The 23,197-nt window shown below is 45.0% G+C and overlaps 1 protein-coding gene and 1 pseudogene across 2 annotated transcripts in view; one reads left to right on the top strand and one right to left on the bottom strand.

Annotated features, from left to right (window-relative positions):
• The window catches only part of Pex14 (peroxisomal biogenesis factor 14), a 136,424-nt gene that overhangs the window by 43,950 nt on the left and 69,277 nt on the right, over positions 1-23,197 (bottom strand). The window lies entirely within an intron of this gene.
• LOC117709200 (small ribosomal subunit protein uS15 pseudogene) lies at positions 1,357-16,224 on the top strand (annotated as a pseudogene).

Genomic DNA, 23,197 nt, shown 5'->3' with positions numbered 1-23,197 from the left:
CTTTAGGTATGTATCTTGTTTATGCACAAAACTGTCCTGTTTCTCCTGTTTCACTGGGTCTTAATTGGTGTGTGAGTGTACTGTGCACGTGAGTGTACATGTGCCTGTGCATCTGTGTTGTGTGTACATCTACTGGGTTGTTTATTTTCTTCCCTGACCTTTGCCCATTTGGTCATTTGTTAACTCCGAATGAACTTTAAAAATTCTAAGTTCTTAATTCCAGCACTCAAGAGACAGAAAAGCAAGTGGATTTCTTGAGTTTAAAGGCCAGCCTGGTCTAAATAGCAAATTCTTGGCCAGCCCAAGCTACATGGTAAGACCTTGACTCAAAAGCAAAACAAAAGTCCTAATTTCTATTTTATTCTAATCTAGTAATGTTAGCTTGATTTTTTAAAAATTGAGATGATATTCAATTTAAACATTCAAAGTATACCAATCTTATGCAACTGCTTGAGGAATCTGTACAAATACAAACACATGTGTTTTGCATGCCTTTAAATATTGAGTTACCAGGGGCTGGAGGGATGGCCCAGCACTTAAGAGCACTTGCTGCTTTTTTGCAGTACCCAGGTTCAGTCTGCAGCACCCACAGTGGCTCACAGCCATTCCTACAGTTTCAGTGGATCCAGAGCCCTTTTCTGACCTCCATATATACCAGTCATAGACATGACACATAGATGCAGGCCGACAAAACACAAAATAAAATAAACCTAAAAGAACAAAACAATATAATTGGTCCTGGGTTTTGGTCAACTTGACACAGCCAGGGCTATCTGGAAGGAGGAACCTCAACTGAGAAAATGTTTCCAACAGACTGGCCTGTAAACAAGTCTATAGGGCATTTTCCTGATTAACCTTTGATAGGGGAGGGGCCAGCTCATTGTGGTTGTTCCAACCCCAGGAGGGTGGTCCTAAATGTATAAGAAAGCAGGCTGAGAAAACACGGGGAGCAAGCCAGTAAGCAGCTTTCTTTCGTGGCCTCTGCTTCAGTTCCTGCCTTCAGGTTCCTGCACTGACTTCCCTCAATGATGAAGTCTATTGAAATAAACCCCTTTCCTCCTTTTTGGTCATGGTGTTTTATCACAGTATTAGAAACCCTAAGACACAGAGCATTTCCCAGCATGCCACATGATGGCCTTTGCAGTCTGTAAGCTCTTTCACAGGGTATCTAATGTTAATTTGATCATCAGTTTCTCTTGAACTTTTTAAAAACGCTCATTCAATGCATACCTGCGTTATGTATATGGGTGCACTTGACAAGTGTGGAGGTCAAGGACCACTGCAGCACTCAGTTCTCCTTCCACCACCAAGCAAGTTCAGGGGATCAATTTCAGATCCAGAGGCTTGGTGGTCCTGATGCTGCTGCACCAACCTGTCACGCAGGCATCCACATCAACGGTGACTGTTCTTGAACATCACAGAAGCAAGCAACCACTCATCATCATCATTATCATCACCATCAACAACAACAACAACACGGTAGTCACCATGGTTGTTATCGTCACCGTCCTCTCCCTCCTTTTCTTTTGAGAAAGGGTCTTGTATAAACAAGCCTGTTTACACACAGGACTGGAGACTGGACCTAAGACTTTGGACACACTAGGCAAGCACCCTACCAACTGAGCTACCTTCATAGCCCTTCTGGTGGGAGTCAGCTTTCAAGTGTGTACTCTTGTCAATCAGTGATCGATTCCCTTCCCACGCTGCATAGCTCCCCATTTGTCTGTGCCATAAGTTAGAAGTTCCTCTGCTGACAAGTAGCACCCTCCAGGTTTGGGCCTTTTTAAACGAAGCTTCTGTTTACATCTTGTTCAAGAGAATTCATTTCTCTTGGGTTTCTAACTATCGGTGGAACTACTAAATCACAGAACAAGCACATAACTGGCAGAAAGTGTCAGATTTCCAAGCAGCCGCACCCTCAGCAGCACGTGAGGCTGAGCAGGCCACGTGCTTGCCAACACTTAGGCCATTCTGGCCAGTGTCGACGATGAGCTGCTGTGCTTTAAGTCCACTACCGCACGGGAAGCAGAGCTGGGTACTTTCCATACGCTTACCCGCCATCTGGAAATGTTCTTCAACACAGAACCTGTCTAAGTCTTTGCACACCTTTGAAAATGGAGTTGCCAGACTTTGGCTGATCTGTGGTAGTTCTCCAATAAGTCCAGACAAAGCCCTCCATCAGATAAGCATTGTAGTCTAGTGTGTGACTTCTCCCTGTGTTTTCTTAGTGTTGCTTTCCCATGAATGAGATCTTGTATTTGATACGGCACCTTTTCTTCTATGAGCTAATTAAGAAATCTTTCTAATACCTCCACGTCACTGGGACAGTCCTGTGCTTTTCTGGAAGCTTTACAAATTCATCTTCCTCTTTGGAGTATGCCGAAAGGTAAGGATCAAGGCTCGTATTTTCTTCCACAAAGGGATTACTGAGGACTAGTGTCAGCATGCTGAAAGACGCTGCTAACCTAGTCTCCATCACTGGGTCACTGGGAAGTTACCAAGTCAAGTACTACACAGGAGAGGAACCACTACACAAATCTGCTATCATTTGTGCTCAAGGAACCTAATGGGCAGTTTCCTAAGTTCAGTCTGTCGGCTGTCTGCTTGTTTGCTTTGTTTTATTGAGACAGAGTCTCACATGGTTCAAGCAGACCTCAAACTCACTAGCCAAGGATGACCCCGAACTTCCGATCCTCCTGCTGGGATTACAGGAACATGCTGTCACACTTGACAGAGAGTTTCAATCATTGAATAATGGACAGCTGAAGATCGTCAGACATTTGATGGAAATCTTATGAAAAATGAATACCTTATCCCAAACAACAAAACAACAATCCCCTAAACACAACTTAAAAAAAAAAAAACCAGAAATAAAGAATATCAGAGAAATGGAAAATTTCATATAAGAACACACTCTGGTGTTCTGAAAAAGAATGGCCCCCATAGCTCTTATATTTGAGTGCTTGGTCACAGGGAAGTAGCATGATTTTTAAAGGATTAGAAGGATAAGGAGGTGTGGCCTTAATGGAGGACCTGTGTCACTGGGAATGAGCACTGAGGTTTCACAAGCCATGCCTAGCCCAGAGTCTCTCCCTGATATGGATCAGGATGTAGCTCTCAGCTACTGCTACTGGAGCCTGCATTCTGTCATGCTCCCACACGACGATAATCGACCAAGACTATGAAACTGTAAGCAAGCCCCCAATTAAATGCTTTCCTTTATAAGGGTAGCCTTGCTCATGGTGTCTCCTCACGGCAGTAGAATGGTGACTAAGACACATGCTCAGAGAGTAAAAGGAAAGCCAGGTGTAATGGTGCACACCTTTAACTCTAGCACTCAGAAGGCAGACACAGGTAGGTAGATCTCTGTGAGTTCAAGACCAGCCTGTTATACATAGAGAGTTCCAAGACAGCCAGAACTACATAGAGACTCTGTCTCAAGCAACAACAACAAACAAACAAAACAAACAACAACAACAACAACAAAACAACAACAAAAAGCCCAACCAACCAAGCAAACACATAAGTAAATAGAGAAAATGCATTCATGAAATAAGAACAGAATGCTGGAACAAAAGGATATTCAGAAAAAAGAAGTGTTCTCAGAAATGACATATCTGAGAAAAGAAACATATTCAGGGGGAAATTTGCAAGATGAAGTCAATATAAGATAAACTTTGCGGAGAAACATAAAGTAGAACTGAAAAGATGAAAAATAAGAAAACATTTTAAAAAACTTTTTGAAGATTAACCCAAGACATCTCTCATCCAGCTAATAGGAGTTCTAGGAAAACAGAACACAGAACACAAAGGAGAGAATGTTACCAAGGAAGTCTCTTCAGACCACATCATGAAACCACACAGGGCCCACGGGATTCGCAGCACTAAGGCGCCCAGCACTGCAGACTCAGGGACTGACCAAACAATGGAAAACCCTGATGCAAGACATTACAGAATCAGAGGCCACCCCTAGAGATAAGAAATGATGGTTTGGAAGAAAAGAAACAGTTCACATAAAAAAGGACCCAAGTTAAAGTGGCTTTGGATATCCCAACAGCAGACAGCAGACCTGGCTTGTCCCTTCAAATTCTTTTGTTGTTGTTGTTTTGTTTTTGTTTTTTCAAGACAGGGTTTCTCTGTGTAGTCCTGGCTGTCCTGGACTCACTCTGTAGACCAGGCTGGCCTCGAACTCAGAAATCCACCTGCCTCTGCCTCCCAAGTGCTGGGATTAAAGGTATGCGCCACCACTGCCTGGCCCTTCAAATTCTTAATTTAAAAAAAAAAAAATTCCCTATCTAGAATTTTAAACCCAGACAAGCAAGAATGGAAATAAAGCTGGACCCCCTTTCTATGTCTGCACCCACACACCTCAGGAAGCTGCTGAAGGATTCAGCCTAGCAACCCCAAGATGAGAACCAGAAAGAAGCCACAAAGCCAGGGACTCGGAAAAGGAGCACAGGGGAGCTACAGGCAGCGTAGAGGAGAGGCTGGGCGTGGCGTGATGCCAGGGCTCTAGAACACACACGGACTGCAGCCAGGAAGCACCGTTCCTTCCCAACACGGCAGCTCGGATCGGTGAGCTCTCTGGCATCCATGGGTGTCAAGGAGAACAACACAAACCAGGCAGCAAGGCTGATTACTGACTGGGGATTAGGGGAGAGCTCGGCAATCCCAGCTCCCAACCACAGGCAGAATACCATGAGGAAAGAGTGCACTTCTCACATACCACACGGCTCATGTGGAAACATTTATTATACATGGTATTCACAGGTTTACTAAGAACACTGTCCTGTTTTCTTAATGCTTAAAATGTGAAATTCATACCATTAACAATGTTCAGTACTTAATGCCTCTCATTCTGATGAACTAGAGTTCCATGCCCTACTCCAACGTTTCCAAAGCTTCTCAAAACTATGATGACCTAGAGTACAAACAGAAAAAAAAAAAGCCAGACATCTGCTAAATGCACACAGAACAGCAGCACATGGATCTAGTACATTAAACACCACGATCCACTAGAATTCATGCTAATACTACAATGATGACCCACTACTGCCTATTATAATATTTTATTATATTAAGAGATTAAAAGACAACAATGATATGATTATTTCCGCAAGTGAAGGGCATTTGATATAATTCGATATCCACTCTTAATAAAAACTCTTAATAAAATGAACATGAAACTTCCTTGATGTGACTGAGCGCGAGCAGATGGGTTAGTGTTGCTCTCTGAGGCTGGTACAACGGTTTATGAAAAAGATGTGCAAGTGTGCTGTCTACACAGAGCAGGACAAGTGTGTCCATACACTCCTGTTGCATTTGTATGGAGCTGGTTTGGGGCTGATATAACCAGGAGGAGAGAAGCAACAGAACAATGAGAAGAGCAACAGTATCCTCCTCAGAGGCCCAGAGACCGGCTTGGGCTGACCTGCCAGTGGCATGTTGGCGGGCTGAGGCACAAGCTCGGCCCTTAAAGAAACAAGGAGCCGGGCAGTGGTGGCGCACGCCTTTAATCCCAGCACTTGGGAGGCAGAGGCAGGCGGATTTCTGAGTTCGAGGTCAGCCTGGTCTACAGAGTGAGTTCCAGGACAGCCAGGGCTATACAGAGAAACCCTGTCTCGAAAACCAAAAAAAGAAAAGAAAAAAAAAAAAAAAAGAAACAAGGAATGAACATTTGTGCAGGATGTTCATAAAGATGTAGAGGAAACTAAAGGCTACATGGAAATACTGGCTTTTCCTCCTATAAGAAGTGTCAATATAAAAACAAGGACATCATGGGTCTTGCAGGCAAATGGATGGAACTAGAAACTATTAACCCAGACCCAAAAGGACATGCATGGTATATACTCACTGATAAGTGGATATTAGCCATAAAGTACAGGATACCCATGATATACTCCACAGACTCAAAGAAGCTAAACAAGAAAGAAGACCCAAGAGAGGATGCTTGAATCTTATTTATAAAGGGAAATAAAATAGTCATAAGAAGAAGATTGAGGGAGGAAACTGGGGAATGAAAGAAGGGAATGGGGGAGGGGGTTCAGGATCAGCTGTGGGGAGAGACAAGAGGGTCAGTGGGCCAGGAGAATGAATAGAAATCTGCAGCTGGTGAGGTAGGTAAGTAGGGGGACATCTTTAGGACATGCCAGACACCTGAGATGGAGGAGGTTCCTAGGAGTCTATAGGGGTGACTTTAGCTGAGACTCATAGCCATGGGAATATGGAACCTGAAGAGGCCATCTCCTGTAGCCAGGCAGGACCCCGAGTGGAAAGATAAAGACACCCACAAAACTTTAGACCCAAAATCTGTCCTGTCTACAGAAATGAAGGGACAAAGATGGAGTAGAGACTGAGAGAATGACCAGCCAATAACTGGCCCCAACTTGAGACTCATTCCATGAGCAAGCACCAATCCCTGACACTACTAATGATAGTGCCCTGTCTGTTATGTTTGCAGACAGGAGCCTAGCATAACTGTCCTCTGAGAGGCTCCACCCAGCAGCTGACTAAAACAGATGCAGAGACCCACAGCCAAACATTGGACAGTGCTCAGGGACTCTTATGGAAGTGTAAGGGAAGAATTGAGGGCCCTGGAGGGGATAGCAACTCCACAGGAAGACCAACAGAGTCAACTAACTTGGATCCTTGGGGGCTGTCAGAGTCTGAACCACCAACCAAATAGCATACATGGGCTAGACCTAGGCAACTCCCCACATATGTAGCAGATGTACAGCTCGGTCTCCATGTGTGTACCCCAACAATGGAGCAAGAGCTGTTCCTAAAGCTGCTGCCTGTCTGTGAAATTGTTTCCTTAACTTGCCTGCCTTGTCTGGTCTCAGTGGGAGAGGATGCGCCTAGCCCTGCAGAGAGACTTGATGTTCCAGGGCTGGAGGATACCCAGGGGAGGCCTCCACTCAGTCAGAGGAGAAGGGGAGAGAAGCAGGGGAGGGACTATGTGAAGGGGGGACCAGGAAGAGGAACAGCAATCAGGGTATAAAGTGAATGAATGAATAGATAGATAGACAGACAGGGAAAAAAGAAAGTGTCAATATTAAAAACATGTCATTTGTCCTAAGTTACTCTGTGAGGTTAATGTGGTCCCAATGTTCGAAATATCAACACTTTGTATTTTCCTGTTAGCTGAGCAAGCTAATTTTATAAATCATATGTAAAGTAGTTGATATGAAGCTCTAGGTGAATTCTGAATGACTGAGAAGAAGACAGAACAGCATAATTCTAACACAACGTACATCCAGTAGAGTAACCCTGAACAGGCCGCTGAGGGGATGAGCAGCTCAGGACACTGCAGACAGACAGCTGGCGCAGGTAAAGTCTTAGTGCAAGTCAGTGGGGAAAAACACCCAGGGGCCAAACTCAGACTCTTGTCTATTTCAGTCTGTTGGGTCATTTTGTTTTTGAGGCTGAGTCTCACTGGCTAACCTGGAACTCTATGAAGACCAGGTTAGAGCTGCCTCCGTCTGCTAGGATTAAAGGTATGCACCTCCATACCCAGCCATTTGTCCATTCCAGGTAGTCTTCTAGCTAAGAACAGCTTTTAAAGTTTTTAAATAGAGGTGGGGAAAACAGGGTCATTTATGACACGTGAGAAGCACGTGAAACTCAAACGCCAATGTCCGGGAATGCAGCTGTCGTCCCCATCCGTTCTGCTGTCTGAGCGGCATTGGGTAGCTCCCTCATGGACACAGAACCTAAAGCCCAGGGCATGCTGTCTGGCTCTTTACAAGAAAAGTTTCTCTCCCTCTGTCATGATAGCACACTATAGTAACTAAAAAAAATAAAGTTGAACCTTTATACTCTAGTGACCAAAATAAATGGAGTTACTGAAGTCTATGAACAAAACTCAAATCACAAAAACAAATGCCCAATAAGGAGCCGGGCAGGATGGCTCAGCAAGCTTGTCAGCAAGCTTGGTGACCTGAGCTCAATCCCCAGAATTCATGTCAAATTGGAGTCAGAAAGAATTGACTCCACAAAGCTGCTCACTGACCTTCACAAGTACACACACACACACACACACACACACACACAGTGACTTTTGCAGGCACAATTTTTTATTCGACATTAAAAAAATATCTTTTGACATTTAAAAAAGTTTCAATATTAGAGTGTATGGGTGTGTATGCATGACATGTTTCTCTCTCTCTCTCTCTCTCTCTCTCTCTCTCTCTCTCTCTCTCTCTCTCTCTCTCTCTCTGTGTGTGTGTGTGCTAGGAGTAGTCAAGCAGTATAGCACTTCCTAGCCCGTCTAAGGCCCTAGGTTTCATCTACAGCACCAAAAACAAAAGAAAGTGAGAAAACATTTCACCTTTAGACAAACACTAGAGAGTTCATCACTTGCAGCCCCCTTCCCCAGGAAAGTATAGAGGGAATTCTCCAGACAGAAGGAACATAATCCCATATGGAAACGTGGAAATGTGGAAATATAAGAAGTATAAGCTTGTCAGGCAGTGGTGGCGCACACCTTTAATCCCAGCACTTGGGAGGCAGAGGCAGGCGGATTTCTGTGTTCGAGGTCTACAGAGTGAGTTCCAGGACAGCCAGGGCTACACAGAGAAACCCTGTCTCAAAAAAACCAAAAATCAAAAACCAAACCAAAACAAAAAACCAGTCCCCCCCCCCCAAAGAAGTGTAAGCTTAAAGGAAAAGCCAAAGATAAACGAATATTGACTGTATAAAATAATAATGTCTTTAGGGATAAAAATTAATGATAATGTCCTTAGGTTTAAAATCTATGCAGTACTACACAGGTTTGCAAAGATCACTACAATACCACAAAAGGCAGGAAACTGTAAATGGAATTGAAGTGCTTTAAACTTGGGGCCCCTGAGATGGATCAGCAAGTAAAGATGCCTGCCACCCAGCCTGCTGGCCTGCAACTTGATCCCCAGGACCCACACAGAAGGAAGAGAGAACTGACTCCTGCAAGTTGTCTCCTGACCTCAACACATGCACTGTGACACATGCACACCTATACACATGTATACACACACGCACGCACGCACGCACAAATAAATGTAAAGAAATGGGAAGTGAATGGATGAAGTGCTCTGGCCCTGGACCACAGGCGAGTGGGAGGCAGCTCTCTTTCATACACACTACAGGAGTCAGAGGTGAGCTCTGTCCTCTAGGATGCTGATTCTATAGCATCATTGCTTCTAAGCTTTTTGGATGCATTAAAGATTTCAAAGAACTATTGTTTATTGAGCAAATGAGTGCTGATCCTCTACAGAAAATTAGAAATCAAACAGTGCACAGCTGTCATACCAACACTCAGGAGGATGAGGCAGGAGGACCATAAGTTTGAGACTAACCTAGATTATAAGCAGAACCTCAAAGGAAAAAAAAACTTAAAACTTTGCCCAGAGAGATAAATGTTGATAAGAATATTAGGTTTTAGCCGGGCAGTGGTGGCACACACCTTTAATCCCAGCACTTGTGAGGCAGAGGCAGGCGGATTTCTGAGTTTGAGGCCAGCCTGGTCTATAGAGTGAGTTCCAGGACAGCCAGGACTACACAGAGAAACCCTGTCTCGAAAAACCAAAAAAAAGAAAAGAATATTAGGTTTTGTAAACCCAGATGTGCTGGGTTGAACCTGTAATCTTGGCACTTGGGAGCTGGATGCTGGGTTGAACCTGTAATCTCGGCACTTGGGAGCTGGATGGAGAGCATCCAGAAATTTAAAGTCACCCTCACCCACCCGGCAAGTCTGAGTCCACACTAGGTTATATGCAGCAGGTCTCAACCACACCAGCAAAAAAAATGCAGCCAGATTATACACAGTAGGCACTTGCTGGTGTGCAGAAAGTCAATTCCTCAACACTTGAAAATACCACTTATAACTTTAAAATTACCTTATAATAAAGCATAAAAATAAGTATATAAAACTCTTGGACCAAGTTTATCATTGTAAAAGTAATATGAATGTAAAATAAAAAATGAAAGTAAAACCCATTCATGCTAAATTTGGATTATATGCATATGTAAACATACATATATGATACAAATAATAATTCAGTGTGTGTGTGTGTGCCTGTGTGCACATGTGTATGTGCATGCACATGTGTGAGTGTGTAAAAGAAGCCTAGAAGCCTGTGACTGGTGTCCGGCCCTAGCTTGCCAGCATCCTTCTCACTAAAGAAATCTTGGGAAAACGTTTGGTTGTGAGCTTGAGTCAATCTGAGACACAGATCCCAGGAAGCAAAGGAGCCAACCTGAGTATGACCCACTGAACCAAACCTGAAACAACATATCAAATACCTCTCAGGATATAAGTGATATTCAAACAGCAGATACTGAGTACGCGCCACCCCATCCAGCAAATAACACAATGAAATGGAGTCACTATCCCAGCAGAGGAAGGATGTAAAAGCTCTTAGCCAAAGAATGTTTGCTGATAACTGTGTTACATTCAGGAATCCAAAAATACCAAGAGTCCAGAGTCATACCCTCCCTCCCCCCTGCTTAGCAAGACTGATGGAGCTGGAGTGGTCAGTGGTTAGATCAAGTATTGGTCTTCCACAGAAGTTCTGTTCCCAGAATCAGTGTCGGGCAGCTCACGCCTGCCTGTAACTCTATCCTGAACACACACATACATATACAAAGACGCGTATAGACACAGATACATAATTAAAATAAATCTAAACAAAATGTTTTTTTAAAGACTTAGATCAGACTGGACTATATGAGATTGTATCTGAGAAAATAAAGTATAAAAAAATGCGTAAGAAATAACATATTTAGGAAGTCAAACTTTTTTCTAGTTTCAAAGAAAGTCAATTTAAGCAAAGCTCTCAACTGATGCCCAAGTGAAGATCGCCAGGTAATAGGTAACAGGATCTCAAAAAGAGCCTTCCTTAGACCACCCGTTAACTCCGTGTGGGAAGCTATGGCCCTTTACAACAGATGACCTGGTAATTACCTGCCACCCAAACGATCACATTAGCATCACCAACAGCACAGAGCTCTGACACCCCTCCCTTGTAAGGCAGGGCAGTAGTTAGTACCTAACATTACTTATTAAGTATTCTTGCCAAAAACCGTGATCTCAATTTTATGAGGAGGGAACAATGCGACAAGCCCAGAATAGTCAATAAAACCGAGCTGATCTCTCTCCCATACAGTCAATGTCGTCTAAAACAAGAGAAGGTAAGACGGCAGGTCTCCAGAGTCAGCGAGAAGCATGTCTGTGACCCTGGCTGTCTCCTGGAATGCAGGCTACAGAGGAAACTTGGAGCAAACAGGGAAACTTAAACATGGAATATACATATCAGGAACATGGAATAAACACATCAGGTACTTAGGAGAGTCATGTTTATTTCCTCCCTGTGACATGTGAGGTGACTGTGTGGGAGAACATTCTTGTTTTAGGAGATATATGCTGAAGTAATTACAGTTCATCTGTCAGGGTAGCTACAAGTCCCTTTCAAATGATCATAGAAAGTGTGTGCAACATGCATGTGCACTCATGTACAGAGAGAGCAAAGACAGATATGCATACATAGCAAATGTCAGTCAGTGAGGAACAAGGGGAAGCTGTCTGGTGTTCAAGGGTAAAAGACTGAGGACGAAGTCAGGGGGACAGTGTCAGCGCTTAGCACACAGGCAGGACACTCAGAAAGTCAGTTTTCTTTACAAACAACAAGTCAGAGGTTAGCCTGTGCTGACACCATCAAAGAAAAAGAGCAAGGGCTGGGAAGATGGTTCCATGGTTAAGAGCACTTGCTGCTCTTACAGGGTTTGAATCACAACACCCATGAGGCACACACACAATGTCTAACTGTAGTTCCAAAGCATCTGTACCTTCTGACCTCTGTGAGCATTACATGCACATATACATGCATTACATGCAGGCAAAACACTCATACTCATAAAATAAAAACAAATAAATCCTTTTTAAAAGGGAAGGAATAGGGGGTCCAAAGGGGTAGTGGTGTCAGGATGGAAAAAATTCAAGCCAAGAGGCCTCAACCAAAGTGTTGATGGAAGAAGAAAGCTGAAAGCTGAGCAGGAGTCTTACTGTCTGCCCTCAGAAGAGGTGAGACTACAAGACCATGGTCTGTTCTGTAGCTACTAGTTACGTGAAGAAGTCCTTGTCTTCTCATAGCCTTGGCTGGCATTGGTGAAGGCAGCAGATGTCTGACAACACAGACATCGCCATTGTCAGGTGGCCTCCAGGTCTGTGGAATAAATAATCACTTCTGGACACCACTGCTTCCTGTACAAAAGCTTGTCCTTTTTAGACAAGACTTAGCAATACTAAGCCCCTTCCACAACCACTCGGCAAAACGATCTGTTTTACACTTTAGTAGACAGTCACCTGTATTTGCCAAGTGACTTTAGGATAGATTTTCACTGTTCTCCAGCTTTTCTGCTTCAAAAAATAAAAGTAGCATTGACTTTCTCATTGAATAGAAGGCACCAAAGAGCACATTAAACAAGTCTGGCCAAAGAATAAGTATGTTGCAGAATAGTTTTTTGTTTGTTTTTTGTTAAGTCCATCTGCAAGGGAGGACACTGGAAAGCCCAGGGGTCATTCTGTAATTATGATTGTTTCTTTATGGCCCAGGAGGCAGCGGGATTGATTCCCCTTTACTACTGCCTTGAACACTCATGCCCAACACAGTTCTGGAAATAATAATAATAATAATAATAATAATAATAATAATAATATGGTTAAATAACCCAGGAAAGGGAAAATAGTATCTATCTGCTACTGAGAAACACTAAGAGAGCCAGTAACAGTCAGGACGATTACAAAGGATACAACAGGATGGTTTAAAAAGCAGAAAAATCAACAGCTTTTCTAAGTATTAGCAAAGAACAGAAAATATAGTGGAAATAAAGGTCACAAAGCAATAATAATAAATTTTAAAATACTTAGGAGTAAAGAAAGTGTACAGAAGCTAGACAAGAATTCTGTCAAACCATTAACAGGAAATGCTGTTCTCTGCAAAGATGTCACTCCTACCCTAGGTGATTTCCATACTGAATGTAATTAGATTACAATTCCAAAGAGACTGGCAGGAGTGTGGGGAGAAATAGGATTAAGAAGAGGAGATGTGATGTTCCAGAGACTGGCTCAGTGGCTGCAGAGGACCTGCTTGTGAGTCCCAGGACCCACATGGTGGCTCACAGCCATTGTAACTCTTATTCTAAAGAACACCCCTCTGGCCTCGGCAGGCACTGAATGCATGCGGTGCAGACACATGTGCAGGCAAAATGCCCACACATATAAAAGAAAGAGTTAAAGGGGAGTGCTCATAAGGGACTGTAAACAGCAGAGCTACTCTCATCAGCAACAACAGTGAGGGAGTGGAAGCTACAATCTAAAGGAACAGAGGCAAACAGGACATCAGCACGTGAGAACACTCAGAATGCAATGCATGACAATCAAGCTGGTCACCAGGAAAAATAAAGTTATAGTCCCCGCTGCTCAACTATCAACAAAATAAATTCCATGAAGGAAAACTAGGCCCATAAAAGAAAAAGAGAGGCATATGTGTCAGCGCCCTCAGGCTGTGGGAAGGACTCTGATTTCAACCAAAAGAAGGACCTATGAACTGGACAATCTGGAAGTTTAAAACCCGCGCTGGACAGCACCGCTGGGGTAGAGGGCACACACTGGAAGAGTTTTAACCCATGATAGACAGCTCAGTTCAAGTGGAGGGTCCACACTAGAATCATTTTAACCCGCGCTGGACAGCACGGCTGGGGTGGAGGGCACACACTGAGTCAGTAAAGTGGTGCATATTAAAATGGAAACCAACCCATTTCCATTAACACAAGAGTGGCACCTCAAGGTTTTACAGTTTTTCCCCTAAAAGGGCAATCACAGAAGTGAGAGCTGTTTCTCCAGGGCTGCTGTGATGGGGAGAAGGAAAGTACTCTGGATGTTCATCAAAAGGGCTGCTTAAAATAAATCACGGCACATGTTCTCTGTCCACACCCAGCAGTTGTTAAAACTGTCAGAGATTTGTACTTACAGACATGAGTTATGTCTGAGATATAGTGCCTAGCAAAAAGAAAGAGAGCAACAGAGGCAAACTCTGTGAAGATCTGTCGAAGGAAAAGCAGGATCCAACAGCCCCAAAAGAAGGCAAAGGGTTGAGAGCTCCAACCAACCTTTGGATTTGTGCACTCTCAATGGCCCAAGCAACAAATTCTTCTGAGGACCCCAGTCCCTTGGCCTATAAAAGCCAAGCAGTAGCACTGCTGTGCCCTGTGTTGTCCCAGGTTCCCTGCCGCACAGGATGTGCTGCTGCACATTTCCCACCAGGACCACCAGGTCTTTAAAGTTCTTATATAAAACTGAAGAACTTCAGCTGAAATGCCCCAAAGACAAGCAAGCCAGGAGACATGGAAGGTGTGGGACAGACATCCTAGCAACACTCTCCCCCCACACACCAGATGCAATGCAGGCAGCAAGGCAAAGCCAAAGTTTCATCAGCAGTCCCCTTGGGACGAGGTCATCACATCCCAACTACCTCTAGTCCTCCAAGGGGACGATTATCACACTGTCACCAGTGTCTCTGGGGCTCCTTATTAGCCTAATAGAAACCCTTTACACTTGCACAGAGACTGACAGAGACTGAGCCTGAAATGAACTGTGTGTATAGGCACCCCTACCCCAGGGCCTAATGAGGGTACAAAGACTGATAGACACGGCTCCCTGTGCACATGCCAGCCCATCTTCTGGAATTCTGAAGGCAGCTGCCAGGCTCTGAGGATGTCTAGGGAGAACTGGAGCAGCTTCCAGTGGAGTAGTATACAAGCAACACCTCAAACCACAGCCAGGGGCCCAGAAGACAAAGGTGATGTCACTAAAGGGCAGATGGGACACTGCTAATCCCTGACATTGCACATAAGAACAAACATGTCATAGAACTGGCAACTGCAGTGAGGGATGGCAGGAGATGCTCTGGAACCCTCCACAGCAGCCTCCCAAGCTGCTCTTTGGTCCATCTCACTGTGGAATGATGGTTGTGAGCACCAGACCAGCAACATGCAATGCTTTGCCCTGCACAGGCAAGGCCAAGCACCTCCTTCAAGACTATTCCATTTTACTCGACTTCTAGTTGCGGTGTCTCTCACCCTGTATGTCATTCTGTCTCTCAAATCTATTCCTGTGTGTCCCACGGGGCCAGAGTGAAGCAAGTTCTACCTGTATGATGCAACAACGAGCCACAGGTGAGACCCAGGCTTTTCTGAAAACCTAATGAACTGGCACCAGCAGCTTGTGTACTTCTTGACAGCACACAGGTGCTGGTAAATATTCCCATGAGTGTTCCTGGTAAACACAGGCACTCAGCCCCTCACCCTCACATGCACACACACTCTCAGACTCAGACATGTGCGTACACACTTCTCACACCTCTCTGGCTTTGCCCTAGAACCTTAAGCACAGGTTTAACCAAATTCTTTCCCAAGGGATAGAACCCGAATCTCAAACTTGCAAGTCTTTGTCCCTCACATGCTGCTGTTTACTTACAATGAGAGGTACTTTTAGACGGTTTCTGCAAATATTACTTTTTTCCACGTCTTGTCTTACAGTGAAAACCATGGTTTAACACGGCTTTTCCATGATTCTCCCTGTCCTTCCTCTACTTCCCTATATGCAGGGAAGCAAAGATGCCCATTAGCCAGTGTCCCCAACAGTTACCAGACATGAAGAAGATATCAATACTAGATGTCAAAACTATTCATTTAAAAATTAAATGTTGGCTGTCAGACCTCCACTGTCCTGGGTCGCATGCATGCTCCCGGGAAGGGCCTGTCCTAGTAGGCACTGCCCACTGCCACAGCATGTCCACGTGGCTGAAGTTAACGTCTGACGACAATGTGAAGGAATGGAACGGATTTACAAGTTGGCCAAGAAAGGCCTGACTCCCTCTCAGATAGGTGTGATCCTGACGAACCCCCATGGTGTGGCCCAGGTCCGTTTTGTGACTGGAAATAACATCTTGGGAATCCTTCCTTCCAAAGGCCTTGCCCGGATCTCCCTGAGGCGCCTACCATTGGACTGAGAAAGCAGTCACTGTCTGAAAGCACCTTGAGAGGAACAGAAAGGAGAAGGAGGCTAAATTCTGCCTGATTCTGAGAGAGAGCAGAATTCTCCGGTTGGCTTGATGCTCTAAGACTGAGTGGGGACTCCCACCCAATTGGAAATATGAGTCATCCCCGGCCTCTGCTCCAGTGGCATAAATGCTGTTGTGTACACAAGTAATATAATCACTTTGAGTAAAAAAAAAAAAAAATTAAATGTTAACATCAGAAAAGCAGCAAGGCCAGAGTTGGTGGCTCACATCTGTCATCCCATTATTTAGGTTGAGGCAGAAAGATCAAAAAGTCAAGGTCATAAAAAGTGGACAGCCCTCTCTGTCCGAGGGGCAGAAGAAGTCCTGCAAGCAGTACTGAGAGGAGAGGGGACTAGCTCCAAGGTGGCCCAGCGCAAGCTTTAAAGACCTTTTTATGTGGAAAAACTGGACAAAGGAAGCTGAGCATGATGGCTACAAAAATGAGATTTGCTTTCAATTGTGCTGAATTTTTAAAAGTGTACACCCTGCATACTTTTCACTGCAGACCCTATGTACCACCACACCACAAAGTCCCACCTTCTGGTCCAGGCTTTCAGTCTGGATGGAGCTGCACCAGCTCCACAAGCACTGAAAAGAAAGATCTTAGCACAGACTGAACACTCTCACTGAGCTGGAACAGCAAAGGAGAAAAAGCTTAAAGGGGTAAAGGACGCTCCTGTCCCAGCCTCTGCAAGCTGACCCGGAGCTGGGAACACGCAGTTCATCGGGCTGCATGCAGCTCTGAGATTTCCCAGGAAGTCAGCTAATGGACTGTCTTTTTCATCCTTTTGGAGTCTCTGGCCTTTAGGCTCCATATCCCTGAGCCACACATTTTTATTTTCTAGGCTTCATCGATTTAAAGGCAAAACAACCCATCTGCTTCCAGAAAACCAGGGCACACAGGTCAGGTACACACCACAACACCAAGCATGGTGGACCTCAAAGTGTTACAGCCAGGTCAGCAAACCAAATGACTAGCTAAGAAAACCGGGCAGATTCAGACATGACACAGTCAGAAAAGAGTAAAGAGGGGTGAATAGAAGGGCAGAGGGGAGCTTTGTGGGAGCTGAGCTGTCAGTAGCGCAACAGGAGCAGCTCCTCAGGACTGTGGTCTGACGCAGTGCGACCTTTCCATGGCAGAAGGGGCAGCTTTGCCAGGAAGCTGAGTGACAGGACTTATCCCAGAGAAGCCATTTCTAGATAAAGTAACACTTGCTTCACAAACGTCATCTCTTCTTTCTTCTAGGGCCTCAGATATCAGCCAAACCTCTTAGCAGTACACACATAAAGTAGTCACTGTACGAGCAGCTCAGAGCCAGGGTCTCTCCACACCCCTGCATGTGGGGCCCAGGACTCTCCTCTCCCCCCTCACTCTTGCTGTCTTTCACCCATCAGTCTTCATGCTAACTGGCCCTACCTACCCTCAAAGAGAGCCCTGAAAGCCCAACGTGGCACATCTCCACACAAACTTGCCCAGTGTCCAGAGTAAAATGTAAACACATGACCTACACAAGGTCTTCCACACACAGGCTCCTTGCATCCTCCTCCAGGTCTAGCCACTGAAATAAAGGCAGCCTCTCAAGGAAGGCACCTTTAAAACTCTTTACCCAGTAGTTCTCCTGCCCTGCGTCCTAGTCCATCTTGCTCCCAGCATTCCCTGTTTCTGTGCCTAGCTATGTATCGTGAACCCCACTCAACTACAAATATTAATTCTGATTTTTATATTCTCAGTGCTTAAAGCATATGGCAAGGCAGTAGGAAAGGATGTTTGATAAATGACCAGTGACTCAATGAATAGATGCAGTTTCCAGACTCCACTGTTGTGTGCTGAGCTCTCTGACACAAATTACACACTTACAGAAATGGCAGACAAAGAAACAAGAGAAGGAACCCAGAGCCAGAGTCTAAAGAGTCTATTAATTTTAAGTGTTGAAGAGTCATGAATGTTTGCAATGTAACTTTCTGGGGTGTTTTGTTAGATAAAATTAGCTTGTATCCCAGCACCACAGTGGTCTGCAGCCGAGTGAAGCTACAGAGAATTAAAAGAAAACTGGTTGGCAATGCTAGTTTTGCAATGAATCATTCACAAGTGAGTAGCTGAGAGCGGGCTGCGCTGTGTACTCTTGGCTCCGTGAAATCCTTTTAAACAAATACCCACCATTTCCCCAAAACAAATAGGGCAATTATGGGAAAGCCTTGTTAGTGTTCGGCAGCAGCCACGCTGCACATCCACTGCCCTGCAACCACCTCCGCCTAACCAATCCCCATGCTGTGCACTGCAGGGCAAGGCTTCCTAATGCACCCACCGCAGCTCACCATAATGGCATCGAGCTAATGGAGATGAGCTCGCTTCCGAGAGGTTCGACTCCTGAGGAGGGATCTTAAAGGTGAGGCGAAGCCAGCAGCACAGGAGAAAGTGGATTTAATTTGTTTAACATCATAAAAAGGGACATTTCCACATGGACAGCAAGGACATGAATATCATGTGTGTATGGCAGAATTATAAACGCATTTTTGGCGAAATTCAATAAAGCTGATTCTACTGCATAAGGTCAGCAATTTACTATAAAAAATGATATGATTGCAACTTTTAATATAACCCGTGTATTTGCTGCAAGATGCTCTAGAAGACTGTAATGTAACCGACCGACCTCTCCACAGGAACGGAGATTGTCCGTTTACCCTTCACTGTCCTGATAAAAGCAACCACATAGAATAACAGAGTCAACAGCATTTACTTACCAGCCAGCCACTCTCAAGTCCAAGACTGACTCACTGCCTCTCCTCAAACTGACAACAGAGCTCTGGGCTAGAGCCTTCAGGGAAAGCAGCAAAAGACAGGAAAAACCCTCCACAACTCAACAGAATCATTCATTTCACCCTCGTCACGACCCTAAGCATTGGAACTAGAAAAGGTATAAGTGAAACACACCTCTACAGCTTTTCTAGAACCCGTACTTAACAGTGTAACTCTTCAAGGAGATAGATAGACAGTCCATGTAAGTTTACAATGCACTTGAACACCTTAGGACTGGGTGTATGGCAAGTGCTACATGCCAGTAGGAACTCGCTCCATAAACAGGCTGGCCTCAAACTCAGAAATCCACCTGCCTCTGCCTCCCAAGGGCTGGGATTAAAGGTGTGCACCACCAATGCCCAGCTATGAAGATGCTTTCTGAGGAAATGGCTATTGAAAGGACTAAATGTGTGATATGTGAGACACTTTTAAGCTCTACCTGAAAACACGTAGCTGGGGCTACGGCACCACCCATGTCATCCCAGCCTATGCTGGGTTATAAATTCTAACCTACTGGCAGTGGCTTCTATGACCCCACTGACATATCCCCAGTGTTCTCAGACAGCATCCAGCAAGACCGGAGACTGGGAGTGCTTGGTGCCTGGGCAGGCTCAGCTGAGGATGACATGACATCACACCACCGGACTCCATCTTCAGGCCAAGGTGCTTCCAGGCACTGCTAGTCTCACTCAAGCTCCTTTTCTGCGCTGGAGTCAGAGTCCGCTGAGCCCCCTGCCCGGCAGCCACACTCCAACCTCAGCAGCCTGCCCAGAGCAGCGCCACCACTTTGATTAGTTTGCTTCTTTGTTCGTATTGCTGGTGGAGGAGCCCGGAAGTGTCTTTCTATTCACCCAGTGCCCGTGAGGTACACCCACTCAGTCAAAAGGACAGATAGACAGATAGTAGGAATTATGAATACCAAGCAGAAAGATGTGCCAAGGAATGCCACGGTTCTGTCATTTCTATTTTACCATTTAGTCTCCTCTTTGCAGGGCTGGCTAAGGTGGAGCCTTTGATTAGAAAAAAACCTAAGTAAATATCAAAAATCATGGAGCTCTGTATTTGTTCTCATCCAATTACACTCTGTGCACATCACATCACTGCAAGTTAAACCGACTCCCCAGCTGCCTCTTCTTCAAACTCAACCTGTGTTCTTTCGGCCAAGACCCCAGATTTGCAATTAGAATAATGTAATTCACAATTCCACTTGTGACTCATGGGCTGAGAAGACTTTGTCTCTGTCCTTCAGTCATGCACTGACAGTAAGTGGTAAGAGATTTTTCTTGTCAAGTCAAGAGCAGTGCCACAGCTTGAAGCCAAAACCAGTAAGAGAGTCCCATTCCTGCACACATGCAGCTCACTGAAAAGACTGCATTTATGTGGGTGCAATATTTAATTTATCATAGAGGGTCAAGATGGTCGGTTCTTTCCCTGAAATACCGTTGTCTGATAAACTTCAACTTTATGAATGAAAGCCTTTGCAATCATTTAACAAACTCAAAACTGCACAAAATTTAAAGACTACCATCTTACTAAAGACAATCTACTCAACAATCTAATTACAGAAAGATTACTTTAAAAGGGCTTTAGAACTAAAGAGAATAACTAACTGCAGACACAGAGCCCTCCCAACTCTGCCGAGAGGCAAGCTTTGAGAAGACAGGCTCCTGTCAGGGTTATTGAAGTCAAATGCACTCTGAAGCTTGGATGCTTAGAGTTGAGAGCATCCAATGTGCAGTCAATCTACCTAGAAGCGTGTGTGGCCTGTCCCTTCTCATGTAGAACACATACTTAGTTGCTTTTACCTCAGAGATGTAAAGGAAATAAGGAAGTGCTACCACACAGCCTGCAATCCCAGCCACTTGATGCTGATGCAAGAGGATCACAAGTTCAAGGCCGACTTAGCTACCTACTGAGTCTGGAACCAGTCCAGGCAATATAGTGACAAAATAAAATTTAAAGGGCTGGATATGGCTCAGTGGTAGAGCATGGACTTAGTGTGTACAAGGCCCAGGGTCTCCCCAGTGCTACAAATAGCAGCAGCAATAAATAAAAAAGGACAACTGTAAATCTGGTAAATAAAAGAACCTAGCAAGCTAGTATTAAAAAATTTTTTTTAAAAAAAATTCAAAATCAAGGTCTTATGTTTCCACAAACATAGATGCTAAAAAAACTCAGCAAACACACTTACTTTTTACACAAGGCATAGGTTCAGCCTATGTTGATTCCAACAGTGGCTGGGAAATACTACCCAGTCAATGCGCTTTTCAACAGACACTGCCTTAGGTATACACCTTAGGTTTAGAAAGCCTTGCCTTCCATGCCCTGCAACAGCCCAGCCAAACCCACCCACTGTGGGGCTTGTCTCCACTGTCTTAGGACTCCCTTCTGTGAGAGATGCCAGATAAGTGTGACAAGCTTTCTTTTTTTTTTTGGTTTTTCGAAACAGGGTTTCTCTGTGTAGTCCTGGCTGTCCTGGAACTCACTCTGTAGACCAGGCTGGCCTCGAACTCAGAAATCCTCCTGCCTCCGCCTCCCAAGTGCTGGGATTAAAGGCGTGCGCCACCACCGGCCGGCCGTGACAAGCTTTCTTAAAATCATCTCCAAAATCTAGTGACATCAATCTGTACCCCTTCAACAGGCTGGAGATTCATCCTACACTTTTCATTCATTATTGAAGGCCCAGCTCCTCTGACTAAAAAGCTCTCCTTCCCTCACACATGCATGCCACTGGCTCTGTGCTGAAAACACTGGGCCCCCTTTGTCTCCGAGGCTGTGTACCTAAATGACTTCAAAATCCCAAGCTAAGGCTTCCCAGAGCAAGGGCTGTGGGTACATGCTTGTGCTATCCGAGGAAGGCCTTTCCTATGTGTGAGTCTTTTTTCTTCACATGGATTTCCCTGATACAACTCAGAGCCTGGCTTCTCCTGCTGTGTCTTTATCTCAGACACTGGAACACTTGAAGCCATGTTGTCCAGACTCCTCAGGCAGCTGTACAAACATAAGGGTGAGCATGAGAATGGGCTCCCTCAGTGACACACCCACAGGTGCTTTGGGAAGTACAACCGAGGCAGACATCAGTGATCTGTCCTTGCTGCTGCCTCCCCTTCACTGCTGCGCATCTGTATACGTTGTGTGTGTGCATCTGTACATGGGTGTGTGTGTGCATCTGTATATGGGTGTGTGTGTGTGCATCTGTATATGGGTGTGTGTGTGTGCATCTGTACATGGATGTGTGTATGCATCTGTATAAGGTGTGTGTGTGCATCTGTACATGGGTGTGTGTGTGTGCATCTGTACATGGATGTGTGTGCATCTGTATACGGTGTGTGTGTGTGTGTGTGTGCATCTGTATATGGGGATGTGTGCATCTGTATACGGGGGTGTGTATGCATCTGTGTACGGATGTGTGGGCATTTGCATACAGGTATGTGGGCACACAGCGAGGCCAGAAGTTAATATCCATTTCTTTGTTGTTTCTCCTTTTTCTTTTTTTTTAATTTTTTGAGACAGGCCTCGCACTGAACCTTAGACACACCATTTCAGCTAGACTGCCTTGCCAGTGAGCCCCTGGGATCTGTCTGCTCCCTACCCCAGCTGGGGTTAGAGATAAGCACCTCCACACCTAGCCACAGTGGACAGGGATCTGCACTGCAAGCACCTGATCCACTGGTCCATCTCCCCAAGCCCTCCTTGCTGCTTTTGATTGCTATAAACATCAGCAGATGGGTAAGGAAGTCATTAGAAGCACCAAGATGGACATAACAGCTCTCCCCTAATCACACCAGCTGGGAGGCTGAGGCAAGAGGACCCCCAGCTCCAGGCCAGCCTGGACTACATGTCAGTTCAAGCCCAGTGTGGATGATACAGTGAGTCTCTGTCTCAAACACAAAGTAAAATGCCACTGAGTTTCCTACTGCAGTGCCAGCCTCACGAGGATCACTTTTTTGTTGTTTTTCTTTTTGTTTTTCAAAACAGGGTTCCTCTGTGCTCTGTGTGGCCATGGCTGTCCTGGAACTAGCTTTGTAGACCAGGCTGGCCTCAAATTCAGAGATCCATCTGCCTCTGCCTCCCAAGTGCTGGGATTAAAGGCATGCTCCACCAATGCTTGGCTCATAGTGGAAGCTAAGCTCACATTCCAAGGTTTCTCTGACTGCTTTATAGGTGTCAAAAAAACACCTTTGAGGTGGGATCCGCACTTCCTGGTCCCCAGGTTACAGACTGACAGTGTGTGCACACAATCAACAGCTCCAGAGGCAGCTTTCTGACTCACTGCCTGATCCAGACAGACAGCAGTAACAAT

The sequence above is a fragment of the Arvicanthis niloticus genome, chromosome 5 (genome assembly GCF_011762505.2).
Source record: "Arvicanthis niloticus isolate mArvNil1 chromosome 5, mArvNil1.pat.X, whole genome shotgun sequence".
Lineage (NCBI taxonomy): Eukaryota > Metazoa > Chordata > Mammalia > Rodentia > Muridae > Arvicanthis > Arvicanthis niloticus.
Note: the sequence above shows the minus strand (reverse complement) of the source record. Positions and strands in the feature narration are given on the sequence as shown.